The sequence below is a fragment of the Canis lupus genome, chromosome 19 (assembly GCF_011100685.1).
Source record: "Canis lupus familiaris isolate Mischka breed German Shepherd chromosome 19, alternate assembly UU_Cfam_GSD_1.0, whole genome shotgun sequence".
Lineage (NCBI taxonomy): Eukaryota > Metazoa > Chordata > Mammalia > Carnivora > Canidae > Canis > Canis lupus.
The window spans coordinates 31,082,807-31,108,053 of record NC_049240.1 but is presented as its reverse complement, the minus strand read 5'-3'; the positions used below and the strand labels follow the sequence as shown (position 1 = coordinate 31,108,053).

Sequence of the window (25,247 nt, the reverse complement as noted above, 5' to 3'; positions counted from 1 at the left end):
GGCTGCTGAGTGGGCAGAGGGGCAGCCTGGCTCCCAGGGTAGGCTGGGTCAAGGCCACTCGGGAAGCTCTGGGTGCAGGTATGCAGGCCATCTGGACCCTGAAGACTCTCGGCATGGTGGTGGTAGTGGGGGGGTGGGAGTGTTGTATGAGCGTCTTGCATCAGGTTGGGGCTCAGCTTAGATAACAGGCATTTTAAAATCTGGAAACAGGGACGCCTGGGTGGCTCAGTGGCTGAGCGGCTGAGCACCCGCCTTCAGCTCAGGTCATGATCCCAGGGTCGTGGGGTCAAGTCCCACATCAGGCTCCCTGCATGGAGCCTGCTTCTCCCTCTGCCAATGTCTCTGCCTCTCTCTCTGTGTCTCTCATGAATAAATAAATAAAATCTTAAAAAAACAAATCCAGAAACAGCCATGTCCCAACAGAAGATCTCAATCACGTCTGGGGAAGAAGTGAAGGGACATTTGGGTTGATTTGGTTCAGTTATCTGTGTTACAGCTCGCGTCACTTGGTAAGCCGTATTGGTGAAAGGCACAGCCTAGTTGGCAAAGAAAAGAAAATATTTTAAAACTTTAGGTGGATATTTTAATTTACATAACTGTTCCAGGTGTTAAACATTTTGAATATCACACCTGCTGTGCCTTTGCCTGTTCCTGTGGGGGGAGGGGTGCCCGTGGGCGTGGACAGGCTGAGGTGGGTTGATCCCTGCCCTGGCACCCCTGAGGCGTGGCCGTGGCCGGGAGGCCTCTGGGGGCCTGGGGTGAAAAGGTGAACACCAATTCCCAGCACTGGGGGCTGGCGGCCCAGAAGTGGCAGGGCCCCGGCTCCCTTGATCCCAATCCTCTGGGTACGAATGATCCAACTGAGGCCCTGCTTCTTGTCCCATGTCGGTGGCCTGTGTGTGGGAGGGAGCAGGGGCCTGTCCGAGCTTCCTGGCTGGCCCACAGCCCCCTCCCCAGACTGCCTTCTTGCTGGTTTCCTGGCATGGGCAGCGCAGCCCAACCTCTACCCCCAGCTCCCAGCCTGGTAAGAGGGAGCTCTGTCTGAGGTCACACAGTCTTGGGGGCAAATCCCGACTCATGAGCTTAGGAAAGTGACACGAATCTTCTGGACCCTCTGCAAATGAGATGAATCACAGAATCACAGTATCAACTTCTTAGGGTGGTTCTAGGCCTCAGGACTCAACCTCCCCCGAATGCACACACACAGCAGGAACTCCATCAGGGAACACGGTTGTGTCCTGAACTTCCATTCACATGTCTGCCGCCCCCTCCCCACACTGTGAGTGAGTGAGACCCCTTCTAGCGACTTCTCCCTTACTTTTTGATCCAGCCTCAAGCTCTGAGGTGGCCACATGGCTCCACACCTCATTTACTCTGCACAGCCACACAGGCCTCCTAGCTGGTTCTCAAACCCACCAGGCATGTCTACCTCAGAACTTGTTGTTCCCTCTGCTTGGAGCTCGCAGATTAGCCTGTGCCCTCGCTGGGGCCAGGCCTCTGCTCCTCCTCAGAGACTTCCTTCCCACGTCAAAATGCCCCTCTATGGTGCCCTCACCCTTTACCCATGATTTTGTTTTCTCCCAAGGAGTCACCAGTAGCAAATGTGCCCATGTGCTTGCTCATCCCCACCCCCTGGAAGGTGAGCTTGGGGCATGGGCACCGGCCTGTGCCCCTGACACTGCCTCCTCAGGTGACACCCAGTGGGATGGGGCGGGGAGGTCCTGTGCCTTGGGACTGAGGGGCTGGAAGGGGCTTCCTCATCTGGACACTGCCCTGGAGCAAGGCTGTGGGCCAGGCGCTCTCCCTCCGCAGGAGCATGCCGTGCCCACAGCTGTGCGCAGCCGCAAGCACCCGCCCCACATACTCAGACAGAGGCTCAGAGAAAGAACGAACCCAGGGTCCCAAGTGGCAGGGCTGGATCGGGACCTGGGTCTGCCCAAAGCCCAAGCTCCATCCAGAATCCTCTGGGGTCTCCTTCTAGCCAATCGCAGCCAGATCCCTCAATCTACAAGCATGACAGGGAGGCCCCCAAGGCCCAAGTCACCTGCTCCAGGTCCCCTGCAAGGGAGAGCTGAGCCAGCCTGGCTACTGCAGCTCCCTGGAGGGGGAGATGTCCCTGGGAGGGACCCCTTGCTAGGTCCTGTACCCAAAATGCTTTCTCCGAGGCACACGTGGTTGTCATGCGCGTCTTGCAGGTGAGGGAACTTGGGCCAGAGAGGTAAAGCTACCCATCCAGGGCCGCACAGCAAGTCAGCTGCCTCCATGCCTGACACCCTTTCTTCCTCTTGGCTGTGCTTAAAAACACAGTCTTTGGACGGAGCCTGAGCTCCTAACCCTGACTCCGCTCTGTGAACTTGAATGGTTGCTTGAACTCATTTTGTCCCTTTATTAAACGGGAAGGGTCGTGTTTCAGGGTGATGCTGGGGCCCTTGGCGCAGGGGTCAGAAGTGCCCGGTGAACAATGGCCTTGAGAGCTAGTGGGGGGCGGGGGGGCTCCAGTCTCTGACCCAATCCTGTCCCCCAATCCAGCCCCACCTGGTCGAAGCAGCCCCAGAGCTGGGGCTTCTGCTGGGGGCGTGCTGCTCGCCTCCCCGGAGAGGTGACAGGAGCATCGGGCCCTCCGGGGGCCTTGCCATTGTTTTCTTCCGCCCCAATCTGTTTTGAATAAACCACGTTTTCATCATCTTGAGCAGTAATCCCCGGCATCAGAGGAATATTGTGAAATGTCAGCCCTTTCTGGAGGAATCTCAGCAACATGTTTTTTAATGTTCAGCATCACATATGGGGACAATAAATAGCGAAAATATGTGGAACAGAACAGGATGGGAGCGTGCTTGGCGCTCAGCTCTGCTTCCCGCCGGCCTGGAGCCTGATTTTTGCATCACAATAAATTAGCCGCGGGTGGGAGAGCTCTGGAGGCTCCGTGTGAGCCCCCTGACCCCAGGGAACCAGGTCTTGGATTCCCAGGCTCCGGGCCTCAGACCGCAGGTCCCAGCTGCTCCTGGGTACCGCAAGCGGGTCCTGACAGTGCTGTGCCCCTCGGGGCTCCTCTGCACGTACCCTGGCCACACCTGCGGAGCCAAAGCTAATTCCCTCTTCTTGCAGAAGAGGACACTGATCTCCAAGGAAGGGGACCCAGCGGGCCACCGGTTAAACTGTTGGTGAGTCCCAGAGCTGGGGCTTACACCTGGCTTTGAGGACTCAGCGTCCAGTGCTCTTCCCACGTGAGGGTCATAGACTTCCAGCTGTCAGAGCTGAGAGGGTCCCAGAGACCAATCTGCTTTGCCCACTCTCCTGTCCCCAGAAATGAGGAAACTGAGGTTCAGGGGTTGGGTGTGGACACCCAGCAGGGCATCTAGCATATTCCTCTCAATTTGGAGGGTCTGTGTTTGAGTAAGGTTGAGCGTCTGATGGTGTGTGTGACCTGGGACAAGGCATTGAACGTCCCTGAACCTCGACATCCTTATCTGTATAATGGGGATGGGATCCTTACCCTTTCCAGCTGCTGGGAGGGTGAAGGGAATTACCCACAGAACTCCCAGCTTCGCTCCACAAAGCCCTGCTCCCCCGCCTTCCTATCTGTCACACGGAGGTCATAATGTGTGCCCTGCCTGCCCTATCTGGAAGGAGATAATGGGTAGGAATGCGCCTCAGGAGTGATAAAGCACTGGTCACTTCTAATTGAGCATCAGTATTATTACTGGCTCACTGAGCTGTCCAGGCTCCAGGCAGGTGGTGTCTGCCCGCTGGACCTGCCCACAGTAGGGCACGAATCCCCTCATAGAGGGCCCAGCATGGGGCGGGGGGCAAGGGGGCTTCTGTCTGCCAACTGCATCTTGCCTTGTCCGGAGGTCATTCTGGGGGTGCTGCTCGTCCTTTTAAAGATGAGAAAGCTAGAGTTCAAGGCAGGGAAGATACTTACCTGCGAGTGCCCTCGTGACGGAGGCTCCGTGCCTCCCCAGATGCCAGGCTGCCTTCCTCATGGGGTGAACTGGCCGCTCCCTGCGGGCTCACCCTATGCAGGTGCCCACTTTGCTCTAACACTGGCTACATGTTGGCTGGCGTCTCCCTGCCGTCTCCTGCAGAATGCATGTCTAACCGACCTAAGGTGTGGGCTTTAACCAAAAGAACCCCAGACAATCTTGACTGGGCCCCTCGTAGCCCTGTGACCTTGGGTCAGTCATTTTGTCTCCCCATCCCTCATTCTCTTTCCTGTAAGGTGAGGCTCACCCCTTTCCCAGGGTTGTTGGGGATCAGACTGATTTAGTGGCATCCTTGCCTGCTGGTAGGTGCTCAGTAGATGAGTCACGGTGCTTTCTGGGCCGAGTCCCCAGGCTGTTCCTCTTGATCGCCCTGGCACCGTGCGGGTGGGGCCTGTTTTGACCTTGTCTCAGCTCCCCAGGATAACTGTGACTTTGGCTCTGGTCTCCAGCAGCCCCCTCTGCCCAGCCCCCTCCTACAGCAGCTGGCTGACCAAGGCCATGCATAAGTGAGTCATCTGTTTTGGTCTGGGTCCTGTCGGGAGCACTGCCACTGTGGCCTCAGGTCAAGTGACCCGATTCCTCTCCAACAAATAACAGGAACCACTTACTGCTTCCATACCCAGCCCCCTAGCCTCTTATCACCCACAAACCCTTTACCCAATTCCTCCTTCCCCACGTCTCCGTTCATCCCTGTGTTTTGACCTGCATCTACTCATGCATCACTTCTGTGTTTATCCTGCCACTTCACTGCCCAGCACAGGGCCTGGCACGTAGTAGGGGCCCAGGAAAATGTGTTGCCCCCTCACCCAACCCTCTATTCAAGAAACATCCATCCATTGTACCCTCTGACTGCTCAGTGGATTTTCAGGACTGAGTAGCAGGGGGAGCCCCTTGAAAGAGGCAGAGAAGAAGAATTTCATTTCCTGGTGAAATGGGAAGGAGGAGCTATTCAAACTGTTGGTCAGGGGTGGAAGATGGGGAGGGGGTCCCTTAGAGAAGGTTCAACTGAGCAGCAGAGTCAGGAAGAGCCCAGGGGCTATGGGGAACCTGGGAGGGACAGAATGAATGTTCCAATTATTTAGGACTAGGGGTTCCTGGGCTGATGGTGGGCAGGGAAGTGGGGCCTCAGACCAGGAGAGCTGAAAGGGCCAGAGAAGGTTGAGGACACCTGGTGGAGGAGGCCTGGAGTGAGTTGCCGAGAAGGGCTGGCCTGGGCAAGGATAGAGAGCCAACTCTCTTCTGGGACGGGAGTGGTGATGGTAGGGAAGCCCAGTTGAATTCAAGGCTTGCTCTGTGGTCAAGGAGGGAGGGACTTGAAGGAGGAGCCACCTGGTGGCAGCATACCCAAATTACCGACTAAACCTTCGATGAAATAGCATCTGAGCGTGCTGATGGTCCCCACCAAACCTAGGCAGTGCTGAGAAGCTAGACTCCCTCTCAAGGACTGAAGGGGCCAGTGTACACAGAGCCCCACCCTGCTCTTATCTGCATTGGCCCCAGGGCAGTGGGGGAGCAAGGGGTGGTGGCTCTAGTACCGCCCTGATGAATCTGTCTGGCCCCAAATACCTTCCCTATACTTCTGAAATTATCATCATTCAATTTCCCACTTACGGGGCTTCTGGAAACTGGATCAAAGTGGCCTTGACTTGGGCGGGACACAGGATGACCTGGCTACCTCTGCCCCATTGAGTAGATCCCAAGTGAAGACCTCCCCTCACCACACACCCGAGGGTATCAGGGAGTCAGGCTGCCCCAAAGTGGGGCAGGGCCTCCCCAGACAGGGCAGGAAACTTGGTGAGTCAAGAGCGCACGAACAAGCCAGGCTGCTGTCCACAGCCCCTAGAGACAGTGCGCCCTGTCACCCTGTCCCTTCCCGCCAGCACAGCCCTGGCTGGCACAGACCCTGGGGACAAGGCATCCACCCGCCAGGCTGGAGGAGGACAGCTTGGTAGTCTATGCCCTGAAAATCCTCCTGGCTCTCCCCTCCAGTTCAGCCGCCCCCAAAGGCGGCCACGGCTGTGCTCTGTCAGCTCCTCTGGACTTGAGGGGTCCGTCCCAGCTCAACAGGCATGCATGATGCTAATGCAGCAATGACTTCCTGGGCTCGATCTAAACCCTCCATGTAAGCAGATTCACTCAATCCTCACAAGGGTGGCTCAGTGGTTGAGTGTCTGCCTTCGGCTCAGGTCGTGATCCCGGGGTCCTGGGATCGAGTCCCACAGCAGGCTCCCTGCAGGAAGAATAATCTTTTAAAAAAGAATCCTCACAAGCCCACCAGGCAGGTGCTTCTGTGGGCCTCCTTTCACAGAGGAAGACACGAAGGCATGGGGAGGTTAAGTCACTCGCCTGAAGTGACACCTGCTAGCATCAGAGTTCCCGCCACAGCCCTGTTTACACGTGGGGGACAGGGAGTGGGAGCTAGGGCTCTGGTCTCCCCAACTCCGTCTCCAAACAGCAGCTCTGTTCCACAGCTTGCTAAAGGTAGAATGTCGGCAGGGGGTAGCCAGGATGACGGTGACAAGGTGTCAGTGGGAGCTGCGGGGTGGGGGGATCTGAGCCCTCCTTGCCCGGGAGCCGTGTGCAGGAGGCATTCCATGTCCCTTGGAAGCCCCTCGTGGCTGCAGGCCCGGGGTGGGGGGGCACCGGGGACTCTCCGGGGGCGGCTTCTCTGGGTGCTCAGCGCCCCAGTGCTGCTCTGCTCTGGGCTTTGATTTGCCCGGTAGCTCCCCAGATCTATTGGCCGGCTGGACACTTGTCCTTCCTCAGTCGTTCAAACCCAACAGGCTTCCAGTTGTCTCACCCACGCTCATGTCAGGAGGCCCTTTCCAGTCATGCTGTTTTCACAAACAACCTGGCCATTTGGGGGGTGGGGCTCCAGCTTGTGCCCCCGTGTCTTGGCCGTAGTGTGCCCAGCCTCCCGGCCTCCTACCCCGGCACTCCTCCAGACTCTCCCACCTCCCGGCCCTAGGGACTCCCCTTCGCAGTTCTTCAGGGGCTCCCGAGGCCTGCAGAGCTATGTCCCAACTCTCGCCATTCAGAGTCCGTGGTGGTCAGACCCCAATCACTCCTCTGACTTTTCTAGGACCCAGCCCTGCATTCCTACTCCCCATGTCCATGCCAGAGGTGATGCTGTTCCCACGACCCAGAAAGCCCCCCTGCTCTGCTCTCCACCTTACCCTGTTCATCCCTAAAGAACAATTCCAAGTGCCTCCTCCTCCAGGAAGACTGCCCTGACTGCCCTCCACAGACGGTTTTGACTGTGGTCAGAATGCACCCAGGTGGCAAGCATGTAGTCTTTTCCTAGAGACAGAATGGAATAAGCACCTCTACTTCCAATTCTGCTTCCCCCGGGTGTGCAATCTTGGGTACATTCGTCAACCTCCTGAGTTTTAGTTTCTTCAGCTACAAAATGCGAATGACTGATACAGTGAGCGTAAAGCCTCTAGTAGACAGTCGGCACTCACAGTGGCTTCTATTAAGATTTCTCATCTCTGTATCTTTCCAAAGCCTTGCGCATAATAAGGACCAAATAAGAATCAAATTAGGGACAATATGGGTGTCTCAATTCACCTTTCTGTTACATGGTGATGCTATGAGAGCCTGGTCATGAGCTGTCTCCTTAATTTCCTCCCTTTCTCAGGGGCCTTGTGTGCTGAGTAGAATGGTGGGAATGGGCAACAGGGGGTGCCTGGAGGCTCTCAGCACGAGAAGGCCCCCTCAGATAATGTGGCTCCAGGGGCTCACTGAGGAGGGCACAGAAGGCAGGTGGCCCTGTCCCCACCCTGCCGTCCCAGTGCATGAGGGTCTAGCAGGCAAGTGAGCCCTGACTGGTCAGTCCAAACAGGGGAGACACTCGGGACAGCACAGTGCCCTGCATCCACCCAATAAAGTGGGGGAGCAGGGTGGTGGAGTGGGGCGGGATGGTGGGGCAGTGATAGGGTGGCTCCAGAAAGATCAGTGCTGCCCCCCTCCCCTCTGAGGCCCCCCCCAGCAGTCACTGGGCACTGCCCACGTGGGTCTCAGCACCAGGTGGGTCCATTGCTGTGGGAGGAAACTCCAATTCTGGCTGGAGTCCCTCCTGTACCCTACTGTCCTCCCCGAGCTGCCAGGGGCCTGGGCCTTGACCTTTGTGGAAGCACCTACAGCCCCATCCGTCAGCTCCCGGCCCTGCAGCTCTGTTTCCCGCACCTGGGGCGGAAGGTTGGAAACCCGGTGACCCCACACATGGGCTGGAGGTGGCTGCCAGGGCTTGATGATCACATGATCACATTTGCTCCTTTCTCCTGGCACTGCTCTGAAGAATTGAGGCAGAGGAACTGGGTGGGGAGGGAGACCGACAAAAGGCAACAAGGGGGATCCAGGAAGGGAGCCGGGACTTACGGAGGGTTCTCTCGGACATCAGTGTATTTAATAAGAGAGAGCTTATTGAGCAACCCACCAGCCTAGGGCCAGCTCCGTGATCTTCCTCTCATGCACCATGTCCCACCCCGGAGGAGTCAGGCAGGAACCACCTTCCTGGGTGAGGGGGTATGCACCCCACTGGTTTTTTTGCTATGCTTGCTGAGGACTGGAGGCTTTTGACCGATGCTCATTTCCTCCTCCACCTGCCTTCCTCCCTCCTCTCCTTCTGCAAATGCCCTACAAGTGTCTCCCCAGAACCAGGTCTTGTGGCAGGTGCTGACCGTGAAAGGGGATACTGGCCATGCTCCTTTCCGCAAGAGGTGGTGGTGGGAGTGAGAGGTGCTCATGCACATGGGTGACATATATTTCTTGTGGTAGGAGGAAGGGGGGGGCGGACAGAGAGGAAAGTGAGGGCAGGTTTCCTGGAGGAGGTGATGCCAGAGATCAGAAAGGGCCCCCAGGGTTCAGTAGGAAGGAAGAAGGGCTGGACCCCAGGGTGGGCTGGAGGGAGGAAGCATAGCATTTGGACAGCATGGCATGTGGGTCCCGGCCTGGCCATTGTCACAGTTCTGCAGGAGGCGAGGGTCATGAAGGGAGTGCAAAGAAAGGACAGTCTCCTCCTGGGTTTACCCCCCGCCCAACTTCCTCTGTACTCCTGTACTCCTCTCCTTCTGGGTCTCAGTCACCTCTGGCAGCCCAGGAGTCATCCTGGCCCCCTCTCTCTCCAGAATAATCCCCACATCCAATCAGTTTCTGAGAAGCAGGGAATCTACTTCCAGGATATGCCTTATGCCCTCCTCCTCCTCTCTCCACTCACTAGTCCTATATCTTAGTCCAGGCTGCCCTCATCTGGCCTAGGTTACTGTAGTCGCCTCCCAGCCAGTCTCTGGGCTTCACTCTTGTTCCCTCAAGCTCGTCCTCCATACCTCAGGCAGAGAGAACTATCTAGCAGATAAATCAGACTGTCCTGGTCCATCCTCCAAAGCCTCCAATGGCTTTATTGTTCTCAGAGTGAAGTCCAAGTGCTTCAATGTGACTTATAAGCTACTCCATGATCAGATCCTTGTTAGCCTTTCCAGAGACATGGGAGATTTAGGATCAGGACCCCAGAGCAAGGAGCACAGGTTCTACAGGGTTCCAGATCTGAGAAGACAAGAAGAATTCCCCTGTCTTGGACCTGGGGTCAAAGCAGCTCTGTCTTTGGAAAGAGGCCTTGGCTCCATTATCAAAGCTTTAAACTTACAGTTTGTCAACGCAGGGTGTATCTCAACTATGAAGGGCTCTGTGTTCTGCTCCCGGGCTCCCAGGCTGCCCTCCTGAACCATTTAGGTAAGGCCCTTCTCTCCTTGGGTGAATGGTGCATAAGGTGAGCAACAATTAGCGGGCCTGTTCGTGGCCCTGTTATAAAGAACAACCACCGGCTTGCTTCAGGGAGCCTGCAACACGACAGGTGAAATGGTCCTCTCGGTGAAATGTTGACAGAAGCTGTGCCCGAGCTAGTCAGGGAAGACTGAATCTCTGGCCCAGATGTACAGGGGGGGTCACATCTACAATAAGGTCGGGGGGAGAGTCTGGTCCTCACAAAGGACAGTGGCAGCATAAACATGACCCTGCGTGTTGATTCACAGTAGGAGCCCATATTCACAGCGACACCCCAGTCTTATCTGGCATCCCTCCATCGTCTTGCTGTGGACCCAGTGGGCAGAGGCCAGCCAGCTGCACTGAGTCCCTGAGGCCAGCTCTGCCCCTGGCGGCAGTCAAGCTGCCCCATGTCTATTGCATATTAACCGGTCCCACGGTATGGTGAGGAACAGGAAGGGGATGCTCCTGCCTTCTGGATTCTTCTTGGGAGTTGACAAGTCTTAACTAGTAGCGAAGCGAGGCCTTAAATTATCAGAGAAGGGAGGGCAAGAGGAAGAGAAGGGAAAAATATTTCCTGCTGGCCCACCTTATATTTGGGGTGACCCTATCATTTATAACCTAAAAGGGGATGCTTCCAAGCCTAAAGGTCACTGTTAATAATGATGCTGGAGCCACAAGTAGAACTGGGGTGTCCCAGGTAAATGGGTGTCTGGACTTCCTCCTATTTATATGTGGGATCTTACTGATTCCTAAAACAGCCCTGTAATTGGATGTCATTATCTGCTTGTGACTGGTCAATGGCTCTGAGATGTAACTGCTCAAAGTCACAAAGCTAGAGCTGACATTTGACCTCAGATGGGTCTCATTCCAGATTCGTTGGTCTTCCTTTCACTCAGCCTAAAATTTGCCTGTTCCGAGAAGAGGCTGGTGGAGGGTAGTGGTGAGGGGGAGGATGGCTGGGCTGGGAGGTCAGGGAGCTTCATGCAAATGGTGGGCTGGAGGGATGAAGAAGGTTTTTCTAGGGAGGTTGCATGCAGAGCAAGCTTGGGGGTCCAGTTCCAGGTCCAGGCTCCTTAGAGCCACAGGAAATCCTGGGGCTCTGATCTTCCCATGCTGATGGGATCAAGTAGGCAGATCCACGCCCCCCAATCCGGTGGTGCTCCAAGCTTGCAAGAGATGCCCAGGTGCGTAACTGCAAAAATCTGCACATGAGGTCACAACACAGGTGAGGCCAGCGCAAGCCACACAGGTGGTGCCACCTGCTTGAAACATGGGCATATGGATACCCATGACTTCACAGACACAAGCAGCCTGAAGCAAGAATACACTCACACGTCAGTGCATACACACACACACACACACACACACACACGTGTGTCCCATACACAGACCCAGTCACCCTTACCCCTGCCTCACGTACCATGTGTGCACACAGGCTTTTGGCTGAGATTTTCAACAGTAACCATGCACTTCACCCCCATGACACCCCTAAGCCTCTCCCCTGGGAACCCCTGCCCCCCTCACTAAGGGTGGCAGCCTAGGGCCCCAGCCTTTATGCAAATGCCAAACCACAGCTCACTCCATCTTTTCTCTCCTCTCTAATTGACTGTTTTCCCTCCTTGCTGGGACTGCGGGAGCCCTGGGTCGGCATTCAGGAGGGATCTCCCCCCACTGCCCGGCCCCTCCAACCCAGGCTCCCGGCGCTTTTAATCTAGTTACTTTTCCATCAACACACTGGGAGAAAGACACAAAGGGGCATAATCGTATCTGTGGCTGTTGGTGTTCAATTAACCACATAACCTTTAGGCTCTCTCTCTTTCGGTCTCTCTCTCCCCCTCCCTGCACCCCACCCCTTATTTCAAGACAGCTGACCCTCTGAGCATGACTCTGGCTCGTCGGTCCTCAAACACCCCACACCCAGGCCCTGCGCTGCGGTGCCTGGGGAGGTGCCCTAACTCTTACGGAGATAAGCCATCAGCCCCCAGCGCAGCCCCACTCCCCATCTGGCCGCTGCCTGCCCTTGGCCGGCCGGTCCCTGCCGTTCACCTGTCACCCCTCCGGCCGCTCCAGGCCTGGAGCGAGGGGTGCCTCTGGGAGCGAGCACCCTGCAAAACTGCGCTCTCGCGCCCTTGTCTGGGGCCAGCAGCTGTCATTTGCCGGGCGTTCCGCTTTCTCCACTGTACCATGCTAATTTTTCGAGGGACAATTTTTCGACAATGAGTCCTCCAGCCCGAACAGAAACCCTTTATGGGGCCGGCCCCAGGGAGGCCGCGGCGCTGCCAAGGCAAACAAAGGCTCATTGCTGCTGCGGAACATGCCTGTGCCTTTCAGGCCGGTTCGCAGAGCGCGCCGCCTCCAGCCCGCGCCGAGGTAGCACCTGGTCCGCCGCCTCCTGGCGCCTGATCAAGATATCAATCACCGCGCGGGGCAGGGGGGCGCGCGGCGCGGAAGGCTCCAGAAGCCGCATGTGCAGGTAGCCGGGCGGCCAGGCGGCAGGGCTGCTTGGCAGGAGCGCAGGGGTCGGGGGGGTGGGGGGACCAAGCCCCAAAGCTGAAGCACTTAATTAGGCTGATATCATCCCGCACAAATGTTCCTCCGAGAGGAAGGCTTCTGGGCACCAAAATTATTTTGTGATTAAAAGTGAAAACGAAGGAGAAATTATTCCGCCTTCTGAAGAGCTTGGAGGGGTGGGAGAGGCGGCAGGAGGCTCTGGGGCAGGGGACGAGCCCTGGTGCCTGGCCCCAGCCGAGCTCTCCACCCGCCGCCTGCCCCCGGCCACCGTCGGTTTTCACACTCGGCCTTTGCGCACCGCCCAGGACCTGCACAGGTTTTAAACAGTGCCAGGAAATGTCCGGATCCCGTCAAAGAAGTCGGATCTTTGATCGTCTCACCATGCCGGGGAGGCATAACATGCTATCGTCACCCTATTTTGCAGATGAAGAGAATGAGCTCAGAGAGGTGGCATCTTGTCCAGCGTCCTACAGCAGGTCAGTGGGGAGTGGGGAGTGGCATGACACCTATCCTGCCAAAGGCTCTTGCTCCTGTTGCCAGGTGGATGGCTGACAGACAACCCTCTGTCCGCTCACTGTGGCCCAGGATGGGGGGACAGCATCCCAGCTTCAGAGAGGAGGATGCTGGGGTTGGGGCTTGTCTCAGGTCACACCTCCTTAGTGAAGCCCTCAACCAATCCTGGTCCTTTTAGCCACATCCAGCACTAGCACAGGTGCCTCACCCAGGCAAGCCACAGACCCATGACTTCTATGGGGGCAGGTCCTAGGGGGCACCTCGACAGGCCTGGAGCCGGTCCGGGTTCAGTCACTTCATCCTTGTGCGATCTCAAACGAACAGCTTAAGCTCCTGTGTCGCATGTCCTCACTCCTCACTGTAATGTGGGACACTGGTAGTCTCTCTCACCTCTTGGTGCTCTTTAAGGATGGAATGAGCTTGTTGGGCATGTCCGGCTCAGCCCAGGGCTGGCCCATGGATGTGCTCTGAAAACTCCGTGTGTAGGGCTGCATCAGCCAGCAGGCCTTGGCAGTGTCACACTGAGCTCCTTCTAAAGAGTTGGTAAAGGCTGTGCCCAAACTTCTCAAGTGCCCTCTTGAGCACTAGAGGCGCCCAACAGGGGGCGCCCGACCTGATCTGGCCCTAGGGGGATATCCTTCCTGATTGGTTGATGCCCATGGTGTACTGGTGTTAAATATTTTGAATATTACCCCTGATCATATGTGTGATAAAAGCTTTTGCCGTTGAAAAAGGATATATATATATATATGACATTGGGACTCTAAATCTAGGCAATGTCCTATTCAATCAGCCAATCGATCATTTAAGTCAGTGATGACTTAAATCGCTCAGTTGGAGAGCTACTTATCATTGATTCATCGAAGCACTGATTTCTGTGCATATTCCCCCAAAGGCTCCGTTGTTAATTATGCTACAACAATCACTCCACCCTCAGAGGCAAATTCCCTTCTTCGGGCCTGAGCACACCAGGCAGGCCTAAGGGGCCTAAACAGAATAAACAGGTAACTCCTAGGAGAGAAGTTCCAGATGTTCAAGGAGAGGGGTCAGGTGGCTCATGAGGAGGAGGCCTCTGAGCTGAACTTTGAAGGATGTACACGATGGTGACACTAGGATCATAGGGCTCTTGGTTGTGTATTCTAGACAGAGTTACCTGTCAGTGACATGTAAGATGAATCTAAGAAGTCACGAGCTGGCTGCAGGGACTACTTCTAGAACTCTGGGCTTCGGACAAACCTGCATTCTAGCTTGATTTCCTACTTAGCCAGCCAGCTGGGGGGACTCAGGCAAGTTCCTGAGCTTCTCAGAGTGTTGAGCCCCTGAGCTATAGAATGGGGACAACAAGCCTATTTCATCCAGTTGCTGTGACAAGTCCATGAATACTCCAACTCTGTACCAAAAGCAGCGCACACAGTAGGTACCTTGTCATCCAGTACATGCTCAGCAAAGGGCTGTTAATGCTCCCTGGCTGTGGCAATAGGGACCAAAGAACAGAGAACAAAAGCAAGAGACACTTTGGGGTTGAATTGTTAGATTGGATGCAGCAAAAAGGAAAGCAGACTCTGTGATGGGGAGGAGGGGAATGGCCTTCTCCGAAACAAGGGTACTCAAGGATGGACAGGTCTGTGCCGTGTGTTAGCTTGCTGTGAAAAATTACTCCAAAATGTAGTGTCTTAAAGCAACAATCAACATGGAATGTTGTTCACAGTTTCCGTGGGTTAGAAATTTGGGACTACCTTAGCTTGAGGTCTCTTGAGGGGTTATATCAAGATGGTGGCTGGGACTAGGGTCACCTGAGAGCTCGAGAGGCTGGAAGATTGGCTCCAGTTGGGGCCTGCTGACCTCAGAAGCTGGCCTGTTAATTCAGCTCCGGGAATATTCCCAGGGGTCTCCGGATGGTGCCTGGCCTCCTAAAAGGGTGCAAGAGGACACTCTGTCTTCCCACCTAAGCTCTTTCCCCCAAGCTGATTAATTTTGGGAGGGTGGAGGAGTTGTTTCTCCGCACACCCCAGCCAGGTCATCTGGTCCCCATTCTCACTGCCTGAACTGTCCATTCTCAACCAGGCACTAGGCCTCCATATCTCTCTCCCAAGCAGTCAATTAGCCAATGGAGGGGCCTGGGTACAGCCAGTGGGAAAGCATGGATTTTGTATGTCAGTCCAGCTGTGAGCCTCATATAAAGGCATTGAGGCTGAAACCAGCTTCATGGGATCTTTGGGAGAAGTCAGTGCCAGGAAGAGTCTGGCCAGCTTTAGTATGAAAGTATAGTGCTGGACAGTGTCGGGAAGGATCAGAATCAGGGCTGCTCTGGAGACTCCAGCAGGAGGGGTCTTGGTCTTTCTCTTCAGCCAAGCCCATAAATGTACCTGATGCTCACTTTCAAATTCCTGTGGGAAAGAATTTGATTGGTCCAGCGTGGGTCAGGTGCATTCTCCAAGACCAATCAGTACGGCTGGAAGAACACTTAAAGCAGCCCCCCGGTGGGGGGGGGGTGCCGGTGGGTGTGCTCATGTGCATGTGTGCACACTCACTCGTGTGTGTATGAGTTTGTGGGTGTGTATGTGAATTCCCAAAGAAGTCTCCATAAGCTAGGTTTCCATCCCCCAAAACTGTCAACTAGAGCAGGGATTTTGTCCCTTTGTCTGCAAAGGGACAGATTTGGAATATCTTAGTTTTGCGGGCCCTATGATCTATGTTGGGATGACTCACCTCTGCTGTTGCAGCACCAAAGCAGCTATAGGTAGGAGACATAGACCAAAAAGAATGAGCAAGACTATGTCCCAACAACACTTCCTTTCCAAAAAAGGCAGCAGGCCAGATTTGTCCTGTGAGTCCTAGTTTAGCAATCCCTGAATTGATTGCTAAGATTGCTCCATGTTTGTTTTTAAAATTTCATTTCCTGTTTGTGGTGTATGTGGAGATGCATCCCCAGCCCCTACTCCCCTGGTCCCCTGTAAGGAAGGACTGGCCGTCCTGATGCAGGGACCGTGGCCAGCTGACAGTTCAGGCACTTGTGTTCCCCAGAGTAGCCCTGGCTGCACAGAGCCGCCTCATTGGAGGTCATGGCTGTGCCAGGGCAGCCAGCAACAGGTGCTTGGCTGGAGACAGAGCCTTGCTCGTTTTGGCCCAGAGCCCCCCCACTTGTTAGTCCAAGGCTTTGGGGCCCTTGGATCACAGTTCCACATCCACCTCTGTCCTGTCCCATTGTTCCACTCATATAGGCATTCCTTGGAGGAAAATTTTGTAAAAAACACCCTAAATTTGTAATATCACATGAGTGTGGTACAAGGTATAACTGCTCTGAGGGGCTGGAGGAGAAAGAGGTCTCTGTAGGCTGAAGCAGTCAGGTCTGGCTTCCCGGAAGAGGTGGCAACGGGGTTGCCCTCAGAGGATTCATTCATGAGTGAATTTGCTGAATGCTGCAGTGTGCAGGTGCCGAGCAGGGGGCCGGGTGGGGGAGTGGCCGTGTGCCAAGTGGGATGACCACATGGGCAAAGACCAAGGTGTGGATTAGGGCTCACCTAAAGGAATGGGCTATTGAGTGCTCAGAAGGGAGGGAGGGCTGGTCTCTGGGCAGGGCACTGTGGGCTTTGTGCCAGAAGGGGCCTTAGTGATGGCTTTGCCCAATCTGGGCACTCCGCCTTTCTTCACGTCCGAGAGCCCTCTGTCTTTGAGTGTCCAGTTCTGAGAGCACTTCTGGACTTCTGGTTTTGTGTCAAGAGATGGTTTGGGAAAAGAACACAGGAAACCAAGTCCCAATTCCCTGACCCCCCAAATCAGTTGGTCAGTATGTCACAGACTCTTCCACTGGGGCCTGCCAGGGGACCCAGGTGTGGCCATGTTCCCAACGGGGTCACAGTTCAGTGAGAGACACACCTGCCTACTTCCCAGGAAAGCTGTCATAGGAGCCGTGGCTGAGACCCAAACCAGGCGCCTGGGTACCAGAGCCTTCAGAAGGCTCGAGGGAGTGGGGAGTGATGTGGAAGCATGAGTGGGATTCCAGGAGGCAGATGGGGGAAGACTGGTCAGACATGGGCCCTGACAGGGAATGGGGAGGGCTTCTGGCTGGGAGTTGGAGGGAGGACTCTTGAGGGGACGCCACGAGTGAGGCTGGAAGTGTAGGTGAGCATCAGGCCTGACTGAGTGAGGGTCCCCAGTTGTGTTCCTTGAAGAGCCTGGAGTGTCATAGCAACAGCTGGGGTTGTACTGAGGGTCAATAGGGAGACGTTAACTATTTTGTTATGTCCGTTTTATAAACAAAGCAAGTGAAGTCCAGGGGGCTGCATGGCCAGTCAGGGGCCAGGCCAGTTTGGCCTCCAGGTGTGATGTAGCTTGGGGCTCTCCAAGCACTGCCCTGCTGTCCCAGGGACAAGTTCATTCTGCCCTTGCCCCAAATCCTCTGGGCTCAGACCCTCCTGAAGGCTCAGGACATCTGCTTCCAAGATGGTCATATCCATTGTGTGTCCATTTAATCACATACTGGCTCCGGTTGTACAGCCTGTGAGGGAGGAATTGGGAGAAGGGGGGTTGGGGACATTTGGCCATCATGAATCACTCACCAGAGAGTTACGAAGCGAAGGTATGTGACAGGCCATGGATCCCATGGTGAGGGAGGACAGACAGACACTTGGACCAAAAAGCCTCCCATGTGGGAGACCACCTGATCTTGATATTTCTCTTCCTGAAAATTAGCCAAAGGTAAGAGTCATACCTCAGCAGTGACGTCAGGAAGCCCTAGCATGTGCTGGGGGTGCCAGCAACACAGAGAGGCATCCCCTTCCAAATGAGCAAAAATGGATTTAAAACTGAATTTAATACTTCAAACGAGGCATAATGCATCAGGGGAAAACCAGAACTTGGCCAGATGTCCGTACCCTGTTTCACTGCTTGTACTTAATAGTGCATTTTTTGGTGGGGAGGGCACCAAACGTTGCCAGGGCTCAGGGGCCTCTAAAGTGTTGATCTGCCCCGAGGAGGATCACGAAGATACAAGAGTCATTGGGGAGAACTGTGTATACTAGGGAGAAATTAGAAACAATGCTGATGCCCAGCCGTAGGGGATGGGTTCCCTGAGTCAGGGGATGTGGCATGGCTGTGCTCTGGCTGTTGGTAGAAAACCTGAGGAGTTTTCGGTGGCTTGGAGACAAAGTAGCCTGCAGAGCTATCCCGGCTCAGCAGGTATCAAAACAAGGCTCAATAGAATCCCCTCCCTCCCTCCCTCCCTTCCTCTCCTCTTCTTCTCCTTCTCCTTCTCCTCCTCCTCCTCCTCCTCCTCCTCCTCCTCCTCCTCCTCCTCCTCCTCCTCCTCCTCCTCCTCCTCCTCCTCCTCCTCCTTCTTCTTCTTCTTCTTCTTCTTCTTCTTCTTCTTCTTCTTCTTCTTCTTCTTCCTCTCTTTCTCTCTTTCTTTCCTTCTTTCTGTATAAAGGCATAGAAAAGCCTGAAAGGAAGTATTTGGGATGGAAGAAATGTACATTTGTAGCTAGTGGAATTGGAATTACAGGTTTTATTTTATTTTATTTTATTTTATTTTATTTTATTTTATTTTATTATTATTATTGCTGTTAATGTGTTTTCCAACTTTTCCGTAATGAATATATATTACTTCGGTAATCAATGAAAAACTTTAGTGGTTCATGGAAAGCATTGGCCAGCCTTTGCTGAGCTCCCCAGGGCTATGCTGGGAGCAGCTGGAGTGGCACAGGTAGGGTGCTGGCCTCTAGGAATTCCCAGCTTGGAGGCACCTCCAGCCTTGAAAATAGAACTGCCCAGAATCCTTTCTTTGGCCAGCCCTTGGGGATGAGAGTTCCCATCAAAGGGGTGGTACTCCGAGCTACAAGGTGCCCTGCACAGAAACTGCCCGGGTTGGTTGTGAAGACAAACACACGGGGCTGCAGCCCCAGCTGGCAGCTTTCAACACCTGCTTCCCATCTGTTTACCTGCCCAGGGAAGCTCCAGGCACCATGCTGGGCCCACCCACAGACTGGGTCCACCCACCGGCACCCCTGCCGAGCTCGGCCCAGTGCTCAGGCTGCGGTCTGGATGACACGAAGTCCCTTGTGAACAGAGCAGGTGATGGCAGAGAAGCAGGTGGCCTGCCCAAGGCTTCGAGGCTGGGTGAGGCGAGTGCCCATTCTCTTCTGGTCACCAAACGTCATCCATCCTCGGAGCCTCGGAGTGTCTTGGAGAGGTGATGTGGACACCACCATGTTTAGTGCCAGCTGAGGGCCAGATGCCACCCTGGGGGCCCTGACTGGGGATTGTGACAGAATGCAGGCTAGTGTGCAAAAAAAAGACATTTACGGAAGACTGGAGGAGCCCAGCCTCCTGGGAATTAGGGTAGGCTTCCCAGAAGAGGTGACATTTAGAGCTTGCAGGACTCTTGAGACTGTCAAAGCTGCCAGGATTGATGAGAGTGGAACAATGGTGGAATTGTTGGTACACTGTCTAAAGGGTAAAGGTAAGATTTAGGAGACAGTGGGAGAAGGGTAGACTTTCCAGAACACTACCTGTGTATGGGGCTTCCTGTCCTGCTCCTCAGAGCCCTGAGGACCTATCCTTTGCTCCCTGGGCCTTCTGGGGAAGAGGGTCTGCTCATGCATATCCGTCAGGGAAGGGACGGAGGCCCCCAGCTGACTGCTTGTTCCTATGTCTGCCCTGGCTTCAGCCTGAAGTCCCTGGTGCAGGAAGATAGCAGAAAAAAGGGGCTACCTTTTTACCTTAATTCAAGGTAAAAGAATATTTAGGGCAGCCTGGTGGCTCAGTGGTTTAGTGCAGCCTTCGGCCCAGGGCCTGATCCTGGAGACCCGGGATCGAGTCCCACGTTGGGCTCCCTGCATGGAGCCTGCTTCTCCTTCTGTCTGTGTCTCTGCCTCTCTCTCTCTCTGTGTCTCTCATGAATAAATAAATAAAATATTTCAAAAATAAATAAATAAAAGAATATTTATTGCATATCTGCTATCTGCCCATTGTTGTTGTAGGCAATGGGTGGAGTTAAGGGGATCATTTAATCAGAGAAACTCTCAGAAGATAGTGTAAAATCATGTGTACTCTGGGGATAGCTTACATGTGTGTCGGGGGTCAGTGTCTGATACCTGTTATGAATGGCAGGGAAGGCTTCCTGAAAGAGGGGGGCTAGAAGATTGGGATGACTAGGAAAGGCAGGGGGAGGAGTCACAAGGCAGGCACGTAGGTGGATGCTGTGCGTGAGGCCAGGAGGCTGATGGTAGCAGGTGAGCGTAGGTCCTGCACAAAGCTATAGGTGCCCTGGGAAGGGCGAGAGCATTGGGGTCAGGCAGCTCTGCCCGTTATCAACTCTGTGATCTTGGGCAAGTTTCCAGGCATCTCTGAGCTACAGTTCACTCACCTGCCAAGAGAGTCTGGCAACCTGGACACATGGGGCTCCTAGCAGAGCCCTCACCCCACCGCCATGGGAACTTAGGGTGGAGGAGTCTGGAATTGGACTCCAAGACCTATAAGGAAGCAGCGAGTGGTGCCCTGAAATCAGTGCCCGTGGAGCGACGAATGAATGATGAGTGTTGGTTGCTGTGTGCATCCGATGGCAGAACTTCCTAACACCTCTGGGACCATCATTTAGACAAGTCCATGCACACTGGCCATGGCCTTCCCCTTCCTTCTTCCCTCCTTCCCACCTGGTTCAGGGGGAGCCCCCCAGTCCCTTTGTCACTCACCATCCTGTCAGGATGCTGCTCTCTGTCTGAAGAGACCCCTGAGATGCCTCTTTCCTTGCAGAGGTTATTCCATTCAGACCACCAGGTGGGTCAGGATAGTCTCTTCTTTTGTGTTTGCTCTGGTGTAGGTGTTTTCCAGTTGGCACCTTGCTTTTCAATTTCCAGCTGATAAAATATTGTCTGAGTTTCCTTATCTGTAAAATAAGGATAGTAACACTAGTTTCAGTTATAGGGGCCCAAACATGGGTTCTCAGCAGTTTGCCATCCAGTGGGGGCTCTAGGGACACTTTATGCCTCTGTGGATGTGGAGTGGACTCTGGTTAGAGGCTGAGAGGGGAGGCAGGACCCCAGTACTTTGGTACCTAAGGAAAGGCACAGAAGATGTGAGCCCAACAGACAGTCCAGGGGCTGGATGTGAGGCCAGGTGCAGTTGTGGGGGAGGTTACTCTGGGCTTCTGAGGAGGCACAGGGGACACCTCCAGCCCCCAGCACAGGTCCTGGCAAACTCACAGAGATGGGACAAGGAATCTTGATGAGGGTCCAAGCAGAGCACCTGGTGGGAATGTTGCTGAGTAAGTGGGGGGATGGGGGCAGGTGGAGGCCCTGTAGGCATGTGGACTCAGAGCCACCCTGCCTTTATCATTGATGCCAACATAATTTCACCAATGAGACTAGATAAGAGAGCTATGAGTTCATGTGCCTGCAAATGGTAGCTGTCCATTTCTTCCCCTCCTCCTCCTCCTCCCCTCCTCCTCCCCTCCTCCTCCTCCCCTCCTCCTCCTCCCCTCCCCCCCTCCTCCTCTCCTCCTCCTCCTCCCCTCCTCCTCCTCCTCTTCCTCTTCCCCTCCTCCTCCTCCTCCTCCCCTCCTCCTCCTCCTCCCCTCCTCCTCCTCCTCCCCTCCTCCTTCCCTCCTCCTCCTTCCCTCCTCCTCCTTCCTCCTCCTCCTCCTTCCTCCTCCTCCTCCTCCTCCTCCCTCCTCCTCCTCCTCCTCCTCCTCCTCCTCCTCCTCCTCCTCCTCCTCCTCCTCCTCCTCCTCCTCCTTCTTCTTCTTCTTCTTCTTCTTCTTCTTCTTCTTCTTCTTCTTCTTCTTCTTCTTCTTCTTCTTCTTCTCTTCTCCTTCTTCCTCTCCTTCTCCTCCTCCTTCTCCTCCTTCTCCTCCTTCTCCTCCTTCTCCTTCTCCTCCTTCTCCTTCTCCTCCTTCTCCTTCTCCTTCTCCTCCTTCTCCTTCTCCTTCTCCTCCTTCTCCTCCTTCTCCTCCTTCTCCTTCTCCTTCTTCTTCTTCTCTACACCCAGCATGCAGCCCCATGAGGTGCTTGAACTTACAACCATGAGATCAAAATCCAGACCTGAGCTGAGATGGAGAATTGGACACTTAGCCAATTGAGCCACCCAGGTGCCCCAACTCCCATTTCTTAAAATCTACCTTGTTCTGGAAGGTGTGAAGTTTCTGGGACAGGGAAATTATTCCAGGCTTCACCAGAGGGTCTTGGGATAATGCTGGGCCCAATCTGGGACCATCAAGACAGTGGCCGACCTGACAGCATTGGCAACAGGGGCCTGAATGGCACAGAGATCCTGGCCCCTGGGAAGGAAGGAGGTAAAGAGTTAGATGTGGGGAGACTTGCTATTTTAGGGAAAACAAGGCTCTTCACCAGAGCTCACATGGGCCTGGTCCTGGCTGGATGAAGGGTTAAGGAAAAGAAGGTTCCACTCAACACTTACATGTTAGAACCAATGGGAATGTTTGGATCATTGGTCAACTCTTCCAGGAATCCAGTTCACAGAGGGCAGAGGACTAGCATAAGGCCACAGGGAAAGATGGGGAGAATGCGGTTAGGAGTGTGGTGGCTGGAATTAAGCTGGGAATCATCCTCTGTTCCCTGGTGGTTCCTAATGGTGGCACTAAAAAGCTGTGTACTTGTCTGTGTGGTCACAAATGAGACTGGATGGGGAAGAACCAGGAAGAAGAGGAGCCCCCTTCCCCTTTTACTTCCCAGGTAGGTGCTAGGGTCCTCCTCAATGTAGAGGATGTCTTCAGGGCACTGAGTCTAGCCTGTTGCTGGGAAGCCAGCCCCCCAGACTTGTGCCCGGTGATGAGCTGCCACCCCCTCCTTTCATGCCTTCCTTATGAGGGAGCCATGTTAGATATGGATCTGCCAGGCCCACTCATGCCTTCAGATGACTACAGTCCCGCCGACATCTGGACTGGAGTCTCATGAAAGGACCTGAGCCAGAGCAGCCTGGCTTAGCCATTCTCGAGTTCTCATCCCTCAGAAACCACGTGAGGTAATAAATGTTTATTGTTGTTTTAGCTACCAGGTTTGGTGGGACTTTGTTATGCAATAACAGAGACAATGTTAGACAAGCACAATGGCTAAGTGAACAGAGAGAGGGGGTGTGGTCCAACTGAGGCCAGAGAGGGGACAGGCTATGGCCAGGCAGGCCCTTGTGGGCCAGGGGAGGAGGATGGCCTTAAACCTAAAGCCCTGGGGAGCATCAGAGGTTGTCAAGCAGAGGTGTGACACAGTGCTTCTTCATGAAGGGCACTCTGGGATGTGTGGGATGGACTGGGATCTGAGTAGGCACAAGGGAGTAGGTAGAGGCAGCAGTGAAGGGGCTCCTGCAACACTCAGGTGGGAGACCTGGAGGACTGGCCAGGGAGGTGGCAGTGCAGGTAGAGAGAAAAAGATCTGAGAGAAATCTAGGGGTGAAGGAAGATGATAGAGCTTGGTAACTTGGAAGTGGGGAGTAAAGGGGAAGGAGAGTCAAGCTGATCCCTCCACTCCCACTTGGGGCAGCAGAGTAGCCAGGTGATACCACTGAGCAAGCCTGGGAGCCAGGTGGTGAAGCAGACCTCAGGGGATGATGACAAACTCAGGTGTCTGAAGGAGAGCCATTGAGAACCATCCAGGGGACAGGTGGTGTGCAGATATGGAGCCAAGGAAAGAAGACAGAGCTGGCTTATGGCTTTGAGATGCCTAGCAGCAAGAGTGGGAGAGTGTGCCCCATAACAGGCACAGACCAGAGAAGAGAGGGAAGCTGAGGGACCTAGGGAAAGCTTGAGCACTGGAGGCCTCATGGAACTAGGAAAGGGGTCTCTAGTGGGTTGGGGTAGGGAATGCCATGTTGAAGGTCACAGAGGGGGTGAGTAAATGAGGATTACCTTGAGTGCTCCACAGGCCTAGTAACCAGAGGTTGACAGGGAGCCTTGGCCAGACCATTTTGATGGATTGGGTGTGAGAACAGGAAAAAAATCAGACCAAGTGGTTTAAGAAGTGTATGGAAGGTGAGGAAGTAGATACCTGGGTGTAGCTACTCTATCATAAAGGGAGGAGACACGGCAGGAGGTTTCCATTCTCACTACATGGGCCTCTCAGAAGCCTGCTTGAGTGTCCTCACAACATGGCAGCTGGCTTGCCCCAGAGGGAGCGATCTTGTCTCCAGACATTTGCACATGCTGTTCCCTTTCCCCAGAGTGAACTTTCTGTGCTTTCCCGACATCACCTAGCTAACTCCTGTTAGTCCTTCAGGTCTCTCTTGAAATGACACCTCCCAGGGAGGCTCCCCTAACCACCACAGTAGTTGAATCCTCTTGTGTTAAGCTTCCCCATTATAACTCTTCTCATGCTAGGAATATGGACACGGATATACTCCCTACTAGAATACAAGACTCTCCTTTGTCAATTGCTATATTCCCAATATGAAACTGTGCTTGATGAGTGCATGAATGAGTGAAGGCAAAGGCCAAGCTGGCTGTGGAGAACTAGCTTTGCAGCTTGCCACTCAGCTCCTCTGGATTAAGCACTGTCCTTGCATTCATTAGAGGGCAGGGGACAGGTCTCTAAAAAGACAGCCTTACCTTCCTTCCCTACAAGGTGTGACTTTAAGCTCACAACACTTTAATGGGAATTTGTTTTGCACAGAGCTCTGGTCTCAGGAATATCCAGTCCAGCCCTTCTTATTATCTAAAAGGCTCAGAAACAGTGACAGGAACAGGATTGCACAGCATGTGGGGCCAGGAATCTGGTTCTCCTTAGTTTTCTTGTGGACATTTGGACAGGCAAGGACAACCTGGGCAAATGCTACCTGCTGGACATGGAGGCTGGGGGCTATGAGCTGGGGAGACCTGGCCTCAGCTTGGCTGGAGGACTGGAAGGGGAGACAGTGAATCATGAGAGAGGTGAGCATGTGGCTCTCCTGTAGAGATCCCTTTATACTTTACTCTTATCTTTACCCCCAGCCAATGTTTCCTTCTATACATGAAGGTTTGAGTGCCCACGGCCATGGTCACTTGCTCATGATGATCTTCAAGTGCATTCTAAAGGGTGGCAAGATGTCATTGGGATGGTGGACTCACTTCCTCTGAATCCTACCAAACTCCCAGGCCTAGCCCAGAGTGGGTGCTGTGGAATAAATGAGTGAATCCATGCATGGGTTATTATAGATGGAGAAAGGGAGACATTCTCAGATTGACATTTACAGATGGCTGAGCAAGTGGCTACCATGTCCCTGTGTACATGGCTCCATACTATTAATGACAAAGCTTCTTCCTCACGTCATGACATAGGCAGCAATTCAGAAGGTCACATGGCCAGCCATATTCTCTCAATTCAAGAGTCAGTCACACACACACAACACACACGCACAAAGAATCACACAGCTTAGTAGAACAATTTCAGGTGTGGCTAGTCCATAATTAAGTGAGTGAGGTCATGAGTTGAATGCATGGCAATTGCACCAGGAGGGCATCGAAGCCAGAGCTTATCCATTCTAAGCAGGATGGCCTTG

The 25,247-nt window shown here is 54.1% G+C and overlaps 1 long non-coding RNA gene across 2 annotated transcripts in view; it reads left to right on the top strand.

Moving 5' to 3' along the window:
- Positions 1-12,073: 12,073 nt before the first annotated feature.
- LOC111091147 overlaps positions 12,074-25,247 on the top strand; it is a 57,348-nt gene continuing 44,174 nt past the window's right edge. For both annotated transcript variants that reach the window (XR_005374082.1, XR_005374081.1), the window contains exons 1-2: positions 12,074-12,219; positions 12,682-12,733. This is a non-coding gene — a long non-coding RNA (uncharacterized LOC111091147). The remainder of the gene's footprint in view (positions 12,220-12,681; positions 12,734-25,247) is intronic.